Raw genomic sequence first — 15,683 nt, forward strand, 5'->3', positions numbered from 1 at the left:
AAATTTCATGATTTCCTTATTTTTCATTGCTGAGTAATACTCCATTGTATAGATGTACCACAGTTTCTGCATCCATTCTTCAGTTGAGGGGCATCTGGGCTGTTTCCAGCTTCTGGCTATTACAAATAAAGCTGCTTCAAACATGGTTGAGCAGATGTCCTTTCTGTGTACTTGAGCCTCTTTTGGGTATATGCCTAGGAGTGGTATGGCTGGATCATGAGGAAGCGCTATTCCTAGTTGTCTGAGAAAGTGCCAGATTGATTTCCAGAGTGGTTGTACAAGTTTACATTCCCACCAGCAGTGGAGAAGGGTTCCCCTTCTCCACAACCTCTCCAGCATGTGTTGTCACTTGAGTTTTTGATCTTGGCCATTCTCATGGGTATAAGGTGAAATCTCAGGGTTGTTTTGATTTGCATTTCCCTAATGGCTAATTAGGTTGAGCATTTCTTTAAGTGCTTCTCTGCCATTCGATATTCCTCTACAGAGAATTCTCTCTTTAGCTCTGTTCCCCATTTTTTAAGTGGATTACTTGGTTTGCTGCTTTTCAGCTTCTTTAGTTCTTTATATATACTGGATATGAGTCCTCTGTCAGATAAAGGGTTGGTGAAGATTCTTTCCCAATCTGTAGGCAGTCACTTTGTTTTGATGACTGTTTCCTTTGCTTTACAGAAGCTTTTCAATTTCATGAGGTCCCATTTATTGATTGTTGCTCTTAGAGCCTGTGCTGTTGGTGTTCTGTTCAGGAAGTTTTCTCCTGTACCAATGAGTTCTAGGGTATTCCCCACTTTTTTTTCTAGCCGATTTAATGTGTCTGGTTTTATGTTGAGGTCTTTGATCCACTTGGACTTCAGTTTTGTGCAGGGTGATAAGTATGGATCTATTGTCATTTTTCTACCTGTAGACATCTAGTTGGACCAGCACCATTTGTTGAAGATGCTCTCTTTTTTCCATAGTATGGTTTTAGAATCTTTGTCAAAAATCAGGTGTCCATATGTGTGTGGGTTTATTTCTGGGTCTTCTGTTTGGTTCCATTGATCCACCATTCTGTTTCTATGCCAGTGCCATGCAGGTTTTATAACTGTTGCTTTGTAGTACAGCTTGAGATCAGGGATGGAGATATCTCCAGAAGATCTTTTATTGTAGAGGATTGTTTTAGCAATTCTGGGTTTCTTGTTAATCTATACGAAGTTGAAAATTTTTCTTTCCAGGTCTGTAAAGAATTGTGTTGGCAATTTGATGGGAATTGCATTAAATCTGTAGATTGCTTTTGGTAAGATGGCCATTTTTACTATGTTAATCCTGCCAAGACATGAGCATGGGAGATCTTTCCATCTTCTCATATCTTCTTCTAATTCTTTCTTCAGAGACTTGAAAATTTTTTCATACAAGTCTTTGACTTCCTTGGTTAGGGTTACACCAAGGTACTTTATGTCATTTGTGGCTATTGTGAAGGGTGTTGTTTCTCTAATTTCTTCCTCAGCCCTTTTGTCTTTTGTATACAGGAGTGCTACTGATTTTTTTGAGTTAATTTTGTATCTGGCCACTTTGCTGAAGGTGTTTATCAGCTGTAGGAGTTCCCTGGTAGAGTTTTTGGGGTCACTCATGTATACTATCATATCATCTGCAAATAGTGATAATTTGATTTCTTTTTTTCCCATCTGTGTCCCCTTGATCTCCTTCAACTGTCTTATCCCTCAAGCAAGACTTCCAGCACTATGTTGAAGAGATATGGGGAGAGTGGGCAGCCTTGTCTTGTCCCTGATTTCAGTGGGATTGCTTTAAGTTTCTCTCCATTCAGTTTGATGTTGGCTATAGGTTTGCTGTATATCGCCTTTACTATATTGAGATATGTGCCTTGTATCCCTATTCTCTCCAATTCTTTAAACATGAATGGATGTTGGATTTTGTCAACTGCTTTTTCAGCATCTAGGGAGATTATCATGTCGTTTTTTTCTTTCAGTTTGGTAATATGGTGGATCAGGTTGATGGATTTCTGTATATTGAACCACCCCTGCATACCTGGGATGAAGCCTACTTGGTCATAGTGAATAATATCTTTGACGTGTTCTTGTATTCAGTTTGTGAGTATTTTGTTAAGTATTTTTGTATCAATGTTCATAAGGGACATTGGCCCGAAATCCTCTTTCTTTGTTGAGTCTTTGTGAGGTTTAGGTACCAAGGTGACTGTGGCTTCATAGAATGACTTTGGTAATGTTCCTTCTGTTTCTATTTTGTGGAATTGTTTGAAAAGAATTGGAGTTAGCTCTTCTTTGAAGGCCTGGTAGAATTCCGCGCTGAAGCCATCTGGTCCTGGGCTTTTTTTGGATGAGAGACTTTTGATGACCGCTTCTATTTCTTTGGGAGATAGAGGACTATTTAATTGATTTACCTGGTCCTGATTCAGCTTTGGTAAGTCAAATCGATCAAGAAAATTGTCCATTTCATTTAGATTTTCAAATTTTGTGGCATATAGACTTTTGAAGTAAGTCCTAATGATTGCTTGGATTTCCTCAGTGTCTGTAGTTATGTCCCCCTTTTCATTTCTGATTTTGTTGATTTGGATGGTGTCTCTCTGCCTTTTAGTTAGCTTGGCTAAGGGTTTGTCTATCTTGTTGATTTTCTCAAAGAACCAGCTCTTGGTTTCATTGACTCTTTGAATTGTTTTATTTGTTTCTAATTGATTGATTTCAGCCCTGAGTTTGATTATTTCCAGCCGTCTACTCCTTTTTGGTGTGTCTGCTTCTTCTTTTTCTAGGGTTTTTAAGTGGGCCATTAAGTTGCTTGAATGAGCTGTCTCGAATTTCTTCTTGAAGGCACTTAGTGCTATGAACTTTCCTCTTAGCACTGCTTTCATTGTGTCCCGCAAGTTTGGGTATGTTGTGTCTTCATTTTCATTAAGTTCTAGGAAGACTTTAATTTCTTTCTTTATTTCTTCCCTGACCCAGCTGTCATGTAGTAACAAGTTGTTCCGTTTCCATGTATGTGTAGGCTTTTTGCTATTTCTGTTGTTGTTGAAGTCCAACTTTATTCCATGGTGATCAGACAAGATACATGGGATTATTTCAATCTTCTTGTATCTGTTGTGGCTTGCTTTGTGACCAACTATGTGGTCTATTTTGGAGAAGGTTCCATGAGGTGCTGAGAAGAAGGTAAATTCTTTTGTGTTTGGGTGTAAGGTTCTGTAAATGTGTGTGAGGTACATTGGATTCATGACCTCTGTCAGAGATATTGTTTCTTTGTTTAATTTCTGTTTTGTTGACCTGTCCTTTGTTGAGAGTGGGGTGTTGAATTCTCCCACTATTAATGTGTGGTGATCTATATGTGGTTTAAATTTTATCAATGTTTCTTTTACAAATGTGGGTGCTCTTGTATTTGGGGCATAGATGTTGAGGATTGTGATGTCTTCCTGGTGGAATTTTCCCTTGATGTGTATGAAGTGTCCTTCCCCATCTCTTTTGATTAATTTTGGTTGAAAGTCTATTTTATCAGGTTTTAGAATGACTACTCCTGCTTGTTTCTTTGATCCATTTGCTTGGAAAGTCATCTTCCAACCTTTTACCCTCAGGTAATGTCAATCTTTGTACCCTAGGTGTGTTTCTTGTATGCAACAGATTGCTGAGTTTTGTTTACATATCCATTCTGTTAATCTGTGTCTTTTTGTTGGAGAGTTGAGTCCACTGATATTGAGAGAGAGTAATGACCAGTGGCTGTTAGATCCTTTGATTTTGATGTTGGCTGTGGTCATAAGTTTGTGTTTGGTTGCTTTTTGTTTTACTATAGTAAGGTTAATTATTTCCTGTGTTTTCTTGACAGAAGCTAATTTTTTTGGGTTGTATTTTCCCTTCCATTGTCTTCTGTAATGCTGGATTTGTATGTAGGTATTATTGAAGTTTATTTTTGTCATTGAATATTTTGTTTTCTCCATCTATGAGGACTGAGAGTTTTGCAGGGTATAGTAGCCTAGGTTGACATCTGTGTTCTCTTAGGGTCTGCATGATATCTGTCCAGGCCCTTCTGGCTTTAATAGTCTCTGTTGAAAAGTCAGGTGTGGCCTAACAGGACTGCTCCTCCCTTCGGGGGTGGGGAGACCAAAGAGCCAGTCATCGAGTTCCTGTTAGAAATAGTCCCTGTTCCCCTCACTTTGGGAAACCAATTGGTTACTGAGCTACCACAGGCTACATCTGAGTGGAGGTTCTAGGTTATATCCATACATGGTCCTTGGTTGAATGTCAGTCTCAGAAAAGACCCTGTGCCCAGATATATTTGGTCCTTGTGGAGCTCCTATCCTTTCCCCATCAGACTAACTCCCCTTCTTTCTTATGATTCCCTGTACTCTGCCAAAGGTTTGGTCATGAGTCTTTGCTTTGAAAACACTGCTAGTTAGAGTCTTTCAGATGCGCTCAGTAGACTCCTGTCATACGTTCAATGCACATCCCATCTGTCTTTCTAAATGAGGATTGATCATCTTACTCCATGTCCGCTCAATTGATTATCTTTTTTAGGTGTATAGATTTCATTATGTTTATCATATCTTATAGGTCTATATAAGTGAGTAGGCCACAGAGGAGGGCTTTGCAGCCAGTCCTGAAGATACCTGATAAAACAGGATCAGATGAATGGGGAGGAGGTCCCCCTCATCAGTGGACTTGGAAAGGGGCACGGTGGAGATGAGGGAGGGAGGGAGGGAGGGACTGGGAGGGAATGAGGGATCGGGACACGGCTGGGATACAGAGTTAATAAAATGTAACTGATAAAAAAAAAAAAAACTAGAATCAACTGGTCACTTAGATAAAAAAAAAAAAAAAAAAAAAAAAGAAAAGAAAAGTCAGGTGTGATTCTAATGGGTTTGCCATTATATGTTACTTGGCCTTTTTCCCTTGCAGCTTTTAGTATTTTTTCTTTGTTCTGTATACTTACTGTTTTGATTATTATGTGGCGGGAGGATTTTCTTTTCTGGTCAAATTTGTTGGGTGTTCTGCAGGCCTCATGTATTCTTATTGGCTTCTCCTTTAACTTGGGGAAATTTTCTTCAATGATTTTGTTGAAAATATTTTCTGGGCCTTGGAGAAGGGAGTCTTCTTTTTCCTCTATTCCTATTATTTTTAGGTTTTGTCTTTTCATACTGTCTTGGATTTCTTAGATGATTTGTGTCAGGAATTTTTTGGATTTAACATTTTCTTTGACAGATACATTGATTTCTTCCATTGTATCTTCTACACCTGAGATTCTTTCTTCCATCTCTTGTAGTCTGTTGGTTATGCTTACCTCTGTAGTTCCTGTTTTCTTCTCTAAATTCTTCCTCTCCATTATTTCCTCCATTTGTGTTTTGTTTAATTTTTCCAGTTCTATCTTCAGGTCCTGATTTGTTTTGTTTACTTCCTTCACCTGTCTGATTGTATTTTCCTCTTTTTCTTTTAGTTCCTTCAACTCTGTTTCTTTTACTTCTTTCAGTGATTTAATTATTTCTTCTCTGAAGGCCACAAACTGTTTGGCTGCATCTTCCCGTATTTCTTCACGGAAGGCCATAATCTGCTTGTCTTTAACTTCCTCCATTTCTTTATGGATAGCCAAGATCTGTTTGGTTCTATCTTCCTCTAATTCTTTATGTATTTTATTTGTTTCCTCTATTATCCTCTTCATCAGCATAGATGTAAGGTCTTCTTCTTGATTTTCTATTATGCTGAGTTGTTGTCCAGGGCTGTTCGCCCCTGGATGGCTGGGTTCTGGAGATGCCATATTGCTGTCTTTTGTTGGTTGAGCTTTTACACTGACCTCTACCCATTGGGCTGTTTTAGGTGTTGGCTGTTAGTTTATGTGCTTCCTGGAGTCCTGAGATAGGGAGAATCCCCTTGGCTGGAAGATGATTTTTCCTGAAGGAGTCCTCCTCTGCTTTTTGGTTATGGTCACTGTATGGCCAGTGTTTCTCAGGAATTGCCACTGCTCACCTCAGGTGTATAGCTCTGAGTAGTAGCTGTGGTCTTTGTTATGCGGGGGTGGGGCTCTCCTTTTACCCATAGAAGTTCTCAAGACAGCTGCCCCACTGCTGGGTTTCTCGTTATAATTTAATGAGCTGCTGCTGTTGTTACAGTTTTCCAGGTACAGTCCTCTTGAAGAACCTGCTGATTCCCTAGCTGTGGGGTTTTCTCCCAACAGGGAAACTCAGTCTGTTATCCTGGGCCACACAGTTCTGTCCGGGAAAGTGAGAGGAGCGCCCAGCAAGTCTCTGGGCCAGAGGCTGAGTGCTCTGCTTTGGGCTTGGAGAATGTGCACCTATGTTGAGTTGGCGCCTCGGGGCTCCGCTCTGGTCTGGAGGCTGGGTGCCTCAGTCTGGACCAGAAGCTGTGTGTCCCTGTCTGGGATATTGGCTGCAGGCACTGCTCTGGTCCAGATGCTGTGGGTGCAGCCCTCTTGAAGGACCAGGGATTCCCACAGTTTTGTCAGTCTAGCTAGGGATAACTGCTTGATCCTTGGCACAGTATCTGAGGGCTGCTGTAATGGCTCTCTGGCTTTTGTAGGTCTGAGGATGCAGCTGTGTGCCCCAGTGCCCTAGGGGTACTCAATTATGGCGGCTGAGCACAGTGGTCCTGCCAGCATTAGAAAGCTAGAAGAGTCTGCGTGAATCCAGAAAGTCTTTTGGTGCTGGGTGTCCTGAATGTTAGACCTGATGATCCCCCCACTGCGGGTTTCCTCCTGCCAGGGATACCCAGTCTTTGCTTTGGGGACTGCAGTTCTGTCTGGGGTGGTGGCGAGTAGAACCCACAGGCACAGATGCCCGCCCGTGGCTCTGCCTTTCCGGCCCTTAGGAGCCTGCGTGTCTGCCTAAACTGGGTAATTTTCCCGAGACCTTTTCGGGGTGATGGTATCAGCTGAGTGCTCTGAGATCAGACCAGCCGTTTCCCTCCCTGTGGGTTTGTACCCAACGGTGAAACTTAGTCTCTGGTGCCCTGGGGCCCACAGTTCTGTCTGAGGTGGTGAATCAGACTCGCAGGCAGGGCTCTGTGCAGGCGCCTGGGTCCCCGGCTCTGGCTCCTGGGGCACCCGTGGAACCTGAGTCTTTTCCAGGGGATGTCTGGGTGACCTAAGGTCGGTCCCAATCGTTTCCTGCTCAGTGGGGTTATCTTTCGACTGGAAAATCCAGTCTGTGATGTTGTGGGCCCACAGTTCAGTCTGGGACAGTGACCAGATCATGATGGTGTGTAGCTCTGGGCTGGCGACCAAGCGCCTGGCGGAAACAGGGTCTCTTCTGCGGTTTAGCTGGGTGAGTTAAAGCTGATTGAATCCCCTACCTTGGGGTATCCTCTCACCTGAGAAACACAATCACTTGTGTTTTATGGCCGCGAGTTCTGCATGCTGGTCACTGTGCCGATCCTGCTGTACTGCTATTCAGAATGAGAGGCCTCCCGACGCCGCCATCTTGCCCAGCCTCTGTATGCTGACTCTTACATAAATTTCATAATGAACTCTTAGAAGAAACACATATTGGGATAGACCTTTAAAGTGGACATATGAAAAGTAAAATGCATTAAACCCATCATTTAATTTCAAGATTAATGACTTTTTTCAGTTAATGGCATTTACTTCACAGTATTCAAATTGAATTACAGAAGAAGAATCCTTGTTTCTGAAAATATTAGTTGTAATGTTTTTTTTTATTATTTATGCTTTATTTTTAGGGTTTTGCTGTGGCAAAAACATCTATAACCAAATGTAACTTTGGAAGGAAAATGGTTTATTTCAGGTCGTACCTACATGATCAGAGGAAACCAGAGGAGTAACGCAAGTGGGGTAGGAACCAAGAGGCAGAAGTGAGACTGGTAGCCCTGAAGGAGTGCTGCTTACTGTCTGCTCAAGCTGTTTTTTTATACATCCTAAGAGCATCTGCCTTGGGATGGCACTACCCACAATGTCCTGGGACCTCCTGCATGAATCATTAAAAGAATATCCTACATACTTGCCTGCAGGAAAACGTTATAAAGACATTTTCTTAACTCAGAGTAACTATTCCCAAGTAACTGTAACTTTTCTAAAGGTGACAATAAACTAGCACTACATTTTTTTTTTTCAGAAACTACTTCAGTTCATGAGAAGATGAAGTACTTTTATGGACAGCACGCATACTTTGCCTTCTAGGTGGAAGAGTTTAGTAATTTTGTATCTTCTGTGAGTCTTTGTCTTCTAAGCTCTAGTGTTTTCTCCATGTCTTTGACACATAAATTTTATCCTCCTTACACAATCTTTCTTTTTCTTTAACAAGAGTTTTCAGCAATGCTTTTATCAGAAATGTGTTAATAGGTTGATGAATACTTCATAAATCTATATTTTGGGAAATTAATATTTGAAGAGGATTCCATAGATTTCATTCCACATTTGATGAGTAAGGAATGTTTGTGCACTTTTCACTATTGTTAAGGATTAGCTGTAGGTTACAGCCAAATTCCTTCCTATGAAATTTCCTTTTCTAAGAATGGCTGTCTTATTCAAGGATGCACTCTCTTCTTAGGGTCCACCAAATGAAATAATAAATAATGTGGATTCCAAAGGACAAGTCCCTTGCCTCAACCGGGAACAATTTTACAGGTTCCTTCAGGGTACTGTATATGTCATGTGATGGGCTGAACTGTGTGCTGCCGTTTACTCCATTTCAATTTCTCTCTCTATCCAACCCATTCTCTCCTTTACATGATAGTGTAGTTATGACGACCACATCTTAATGGAATATCTTAGCATACACATACATCTTAGATTCTAAAATATTGCAGAAACCATCTTAAGAAAATAAAGAGAGCATGTGATGCCAGAATCCTCTTAGAAGAGAAGCTAACAGGCTACTAAACCAGAAATGTGATAGAACGTGGACATGTGATAGAGTTTTAAAAGGAGCATATAAACTCCTTTTTATATCTGAACTCTGGAAGTTGGCTTAACAGATAAGGCACTTTCTTTTAAGCATAAGAATATAAGTTCGGCTGCCTGAAATGGCTTAGTGTGGGATGGGGAAAACTGACAGGAGAACTTCAGAATGATTCTTAGCCAGTTATCATTGTAGCTCTTATACATTTTTTAATATGGAATAGTAAAAATGTGATTGAACTATAAACTCAGAAAGTCAAACAAGTCAGTTTTCAAAACTGTCACTATTCATTGTACTGTTTCTACAAAATTTCCATGTTTAAATACAACTGTAGCAAGGGGTGATGACTAAAAATATCTAACAAGCTAGGTGGACACACATTCAAAGTAGAAGAGCATGTTGTCATGTCTGTGCCTGATCAAGCCATAAACAACATCTGAAAGCTTATAATTCTCACAGGAAAGATGCTTCTCCCACTGATTTTCTGAATCTGAACCATAACGTGAACCTCTCAGGTGAATGTGAAGCTGGGTAAGCTGACAGCCTCTAACTGTTGCTCATGATCACTAACATTAGGCATTTCCAATGATGCCCAAGATTTAAATTCCTTGAAGTTAGGGGTCATGGCTTTACATCTAGAGATTTCACAAAGCATTAAGTATTATGATGTAAATATAATTGTAATTAGTCTGAAGGCTTCAGCTGCATGGACACTGTGCTATCTTCAATCCCTAAGAAAATTTTAGGTATTTAACTAGGTTAGAAACTAGTATTTGTTTTGTAATAAAAACTGAAAATGTGCAAAATGTACTGTCGCACATCTTATCTAAGACAAAAGTGTGATTTCACAGTTACATCGTTACATACATGTTAAATGTCCACACGCTAATATTCACTTAAGTGTCAAATGCAAGACTGCATGGCTAGATACTGTCACATTTCCCAAAACAATTTGTATTAGAACAAAATTTTAGAATAAAATACTTATTGTTTATACTGATACATTGTAACTATAAATTGTGCTATAGCTTTTAGGCTGGTCACTAATACTTTAATCCTATAAAACAGAGAACAATAAATTGTCATGACTATTGTCTCACTATGTATAAAGTTTATCTGCATTATCAAAACATAAGAAGTTGAATTGGGCCAAATTTCCAGGGGTAGTAAAAAGATAACTTTACCTACTTAATATTAAAGTAAATGTTACTGTGAATAATTTAATGTGGTTAGATAAATTTTTAAAAAATGGTAAATAGTGTCATTGCCAAGGTATAGAAGGCAACAGAGTCAGAGACAGCTCTTGCTTCCACTGTTAGGAGTCCCACAGGAAGATCAAGCTGAACATCTGCTACATTTGTGAGGAGGGTCTCAGTCAGGCCTACGTATGCTTCCTGCTTGGCGGTTCCCTCTGTGAGGCCCTATGGGCCCATGTTTAGTTGGTTCTGTGGGTTTTCTTGTTATGTCCTTGACCTCCCCAGAGCCTTCCTCCTCCTTTCCTGGGAATTCCCTCAGTTTCAACCGCCTCTTTTTAATGTAACTGTTAATAAGTCCAATGGTAACAATGTTTATAACATGAAATATTGGCTTGAAAACAGAGAAAAAGGAAAGGGTTTTTCTTGTCGTTTTTTGTTTTTACCAGCATTTCCAAATTTGTCAATTGGAGGGAACTCACAGGGATGTAAGAATTGAATCATTGTTCAACTATGCTTTGGGATCCATGAATGTCTTTGTGAAGGTTGTCATTGTAATAATGTGATCCTTCACAAAGGAAGACAGTCATAAAAATACACAGATTCTACATAAGTTTAAAATTTTTGTTTTGTTGCTTATCAATTTTATGATATGTGGTGGTTTGAATATGTTTGGCTACCATAGATTCAGGTGTTTGAGTGCTTCTCCATAGGGAATGGCACTACTAGGAGTTATGGCCTTTTTGGAGTAGGTGTGGCTTTATTGGATGAACTGTGTTACTGTGAGGGTGGACACTGAGGCCTACTCTTGGCTGACTTCGGATCAAGATGTAGAACTCTCAGCTCCTCCAGCCCCACGTCTGCCAGCAGGCTGCCATGCTTCCCACCATGATGACAATGGACTGAAACTCTGAAAGTGTAAGCCAGCCCCAGTGAAATGTTTTCCTTTATGAGAGTTGCCTTGGTCATGCTGTAAATTCACAGCAATAAAACCCTAACTAAGACAGGATAGACCATTGGTACCTTAAATTCCCAATCACACTGGCCAAAAGTTGATGCTGATAAAAGTACCAGTGATTAAAAAACAGAACATTATTGGTTGTTTTATTTTTGATCTTGAACATGGTAAGAGTTGATTTCCTAATAAAGAAAAAAACCTTAATTATCTAATTTTAAATAAAAGTCTGTGAATGTGTGTGTGTGTGTGTGTGTGTGTGTGTGTATGTGTGTGCTCATGCACATGATTGCAGGTGCCTGAGGAAATTATAAGAGGATGTCATCTCTTGACTGGAGTTACAAGGAGCTGTGAGCTGTCTCTAACAAATACTGGGAACCAAATTAAGGTCCTCCATAGGAGCAGCAAGCACTCTTAACCACCAAACCATGTCCCCAACCCCTCCTTTGTATTCTCCAGAACTGTGATGAATCATCAACCTCAAAAGAGTACAGTTTCAATTTTAAAATTTTGACTACCAAACTTAAGACACTGGACAAGGCATTTATTGTACAAACATATTTCCTTCCAGTAAAATAAACACTTAGCCCGTCTCTTTCAAAAAAAAAAAAAAAAACACAGTGCTTTCTAGAACAATATGCACCATAGTACATTCTGGTAGCTTTCTACACACGAGTCACTTGATTGCAAATCAAAGAAATTTTTCAGCACAGAGCTGATCTACATCTTTAATATGTGGTGGTGTGTGCCAAGAAGCTGATGTTTTCTAATGTGATTTGCAATATAATGTATAAACAGTAATACTATATGTAAATTAGTATTTCTATATATCTACCACACCTGCTAAAACAATAAAGAATTAGCACCCTCAATATAAAACAATATACTTTACACTTGATTTATACTCTGGAGGAATATGCCTGCTCCACTGCTTATAAAGGTCATTCTAATAGTTTTCATTTGGTTCTGTCCACATAAAAAATATAGCATACAGTATGAATCTTAAAAATAAAATATTCTAAGATTTGAACCCAATCACATCTTTGCTTCATACTTTCTCCAAATGTAGAGAAGAGTCAGCAGTATCCACATCACTTGGGAGCTTGTTAGAATCTGAATTTCCAGAGTGGCTCTCAGCAAGCTGCCTGGTAAGCCCTCAGGATACTTGGGATGCTCACAGTTTTTTTGGGATCCATGGCTCTGGGATAATTGGACTGAGGCTCATCGCTGTGGGATAATTGGACTAATACCTCAGGATATCCCCCACATTAAGGCTGGCAGATCTTCAGGGGGAAAATGAATCAGATGCTGCTTAGCCAGGCTTCACAGATTACACTCCTCATTTCTTAACTCGGGCTAATTGTTATAAGGCCAGTGTGGTTTTTTTCACAGCTCATCCAATTGTCAGGCCATTACATTTATGTATCTTCAATGGCAGCCTAGAGAGTCCTCTAGTTCTTATATTTCACGATAGGCTTTAAAACAACTAGATAACCTGTAAAGATAATTTTTCTGGCAGGAGGAATCTGATACTTTTCTGTACACCTAATTGTTCAGGAAGATTAGCAAACTTCCTTTTCTATTAGAAATAAAGATAAGGAAGCTAGAGTCTACCTGGCAGCTAGAAGGCCACAGGAGAATGAGTTATGCTAATATTATTCAGAGGATGCTGCCCTACCACTCTTTTGTGTTCTGCATCTAAACCCTTCAGTTTATCTTCTCTGTTTTTATTTAGTCTGCTTCATTTATAATATGAAAAACAATACAAACAAAAATCATTTTTCCTTTTTTTTTACCAGAATATAATATGGAATCCTCTATAATATCACAAAAATTTGTGATGATCAATTGGCTTTTTTTGGTCAAGAGTATCGGACTCTTGGTCAGTCTTGTTGTATATTATGATAACACTAGTGCCATTTGCTTTCTTGAAATCTCCTCCAATGAAGATGTTAGGTTATATTCAGCATAATCTCTCTTTTGAGCTGGTTTCATACCCTCTACATGGCTTTACCTGATAGATGTCACAGGACACTATTGTCATAAAAAAACTTTTGTTTCCATTGAAATTCAGACTTTTGAATTTCCATTGAAATTTCAGACATTTTTATGTGATGGCCTCTTAGGGTGTCTGGCCTTCTCATGATCAGATACTCTCATGACACATGCTACCTCTCCACAACAGCCATTTGAAATGGCAGAAAAAAAAAATCAAAGATGGGTGGTGACAGCCCATGGATTTAAAACACGTGCATGTAAAACACGTACATAAATTTTTATTAAAAACTGAAGACTTAAGATAAACATTGGGGATACTTTATTTCAAATCTCAAAATTGGAAGACGGCTACTAAAAGTATACAAGAGTTTTAAAGTAGGTGGATAATTCAAAAACTTTTATTGAGACAGCAGATACATGCAGACTGAAGACTACAGCCTTAAGCTGTGTACCGAATATTGGTGCTTGCAAAATGAAGATGCCAACTTGGCAGGGAGCAACTGAAGTTGTTTGGAACCTCTTGAAATGGACCTGGAATATGCCAAAGCACAATATTGTGGAGCACTAGGATATTCAGAATTAAAAGAACGTAATGAAGTATTGGCTGAACTTAAGAAGGCGCAGAGAATAGCCTCAAGAGATAAAGCTATTCGAGCAGATTGCTTAAAGTAAAACTGATGATGAAGAGAATGCAGTATATGCAAGAATGTTTGCTTAATAAGGTTTAAACTTTATTTAAATATAGCACACGGATCATGTGAAGGATAATGTAAGTTATTGTCTACATATCTGTGTGTTTCTCTCGGTACTTTGTCATCATTGTTTACGCACAAGTACTAACATAGGTTCCTTTCCAATAAAGGGCTATGAAACAACAACAACAACAACAACAAATCTTTAAAAAGTTCTATCTGATTTTTCACCAAGAATGTTATCTAGCCAATTTAATCTTTTTAAATTCTCACCAAGATTTAAGATTTATCGTATCTATGTGTATAACTGGTGAGCATGACCACATTAATAAAACTTAATAGGAGTCAAGTTTGGTTCCCAGCACTTATTGGTGAAATATTTGCAACTTCCTGAAATCCCAGCTTTAAGGGTTTGAAACTTGCTTCTGTACTCTGCAACCTACACACACACACACACACACACACACACACACACACAAACACACGCTTAAAAACTCTCTTTTCAATGGCTTAATTCCAGTCTTGATTGTTGTTTTAGAAAATTGTCCCATGTTGTTTTTCAATAACTATACAATAGATACAGGGAATATTGTTCTGCTCTCATAAACACATATAATATCTCATGATTTATCTATTCTGCTCCACAAGAATTTTAAAATGTTATTTAATACATTATATTATTCAACATTCCCACATCAACATATCCAACCTGCTTAAAATGAAATAATAATGAACACTATCAAACGCAGAGGGGAAACAATCTCTTATATTACAGTTTTATACAGTGTTCTATTGCTGTGAAGGTACACCAAGATCATAGCAACTCTTATTTTAAAAAACAAACATACAAACAAAAATACATTTGATGGTAACTTACTTAGCTTCAGAAATTTAGTTTATCAGCCTTATGGCAGGAAGCATGGGCTCACGAAGGTAGACATGATCACTGAGAGTACGACAACTACATTTGCAAGCAGATAGAGGAGAAAGGGGGTTTGTCTGGCTTGGGCTATGGAAATCCCAAAGCTCAACACCCATGGCATACTTCCTCCAACAAGGCCATGCCTCCTACTGTCACTCCCTAAGCACTCAAATATATGAGCCTCAGGGGGCCATTATAATTCAATCCATCCCAATTGCTTTCTATAAACTAAGTAGTTAAAATTTCACATTTAAATTAGACAAAATATCAAATGAGGAGAAGGCAAAAGATATCTGAACTTTACTATGAGTATGGAATAAGTAAATTTCCTATGAGTCCTGTATTGTAGACATGTGAATGGAATGTTTTTTGCCCACACTTTGGGGGGGACACAGCTCATCACAGTGTGAAGGATTGTCAGCCAGTGGTTTGTGCTGTGACAGCAGGGATATGAGGCCCTTGCACATATCTTGCTGGATAAGGAAACAGAAAAATTTTTCTCTAATCTAGCTTTAAATTTCTTCCTTTAAACACTGTATGCAAGTATATATGTATGTATGTACGTATGTATGCATGTATGTATATTATAACTAGTTAGGATACATCACCTCATTGTATGGTAACTTAATTTAATCTTATTTTACATATGTACATATCTCAGGGAGCGTCTACACTGATAGGGTTCTGTACTGCTCTTCAAGGGCCTTTGGTGTTAATTATTCCTCTCCTTGTTCTCTTTTCTATTCTACTCTCCCACACATTAAAGAAGTCAGTCAAGTGCACAATGAAACTCAGGAAGAATGTACCATGTGGGTCCCTGGCATCAAGCTCTGGTTGTATAGTTCAACAGCAAATGAACTTAACTGATGAGCCTTCTCACTGGTTCTCTATTTTTCTGTACTTATTCCAGGACCCCAGACCACAAGATCATGTTTCCCACATTCATGTTGTGTCTTCTTTTCCTCTATTAGGAGTCCTTGGAAACACTTTCCCAAACACACCCAAAGATGTGCTTCATTAATGACCTAAAACTGTTTAATGCAACCACCTTGGCAATGAAGATTAACTATTA

The sequence above is a fragment of the Meriones unguiculatus genome, chromosome 15, assembly GCF_030254825.1.
Source record: "Meriones unguiculatus strain TT.TT164.6M chromosome 15, Bangor_MerUng_6.1, whole genome shotgun sequence".
Taxonomy (NCBI): Eukaryota; Metazoa; Chordata; class Mammalia; order Rodentia; family Muridae; genus Meriones; species Meriones unguiculatus.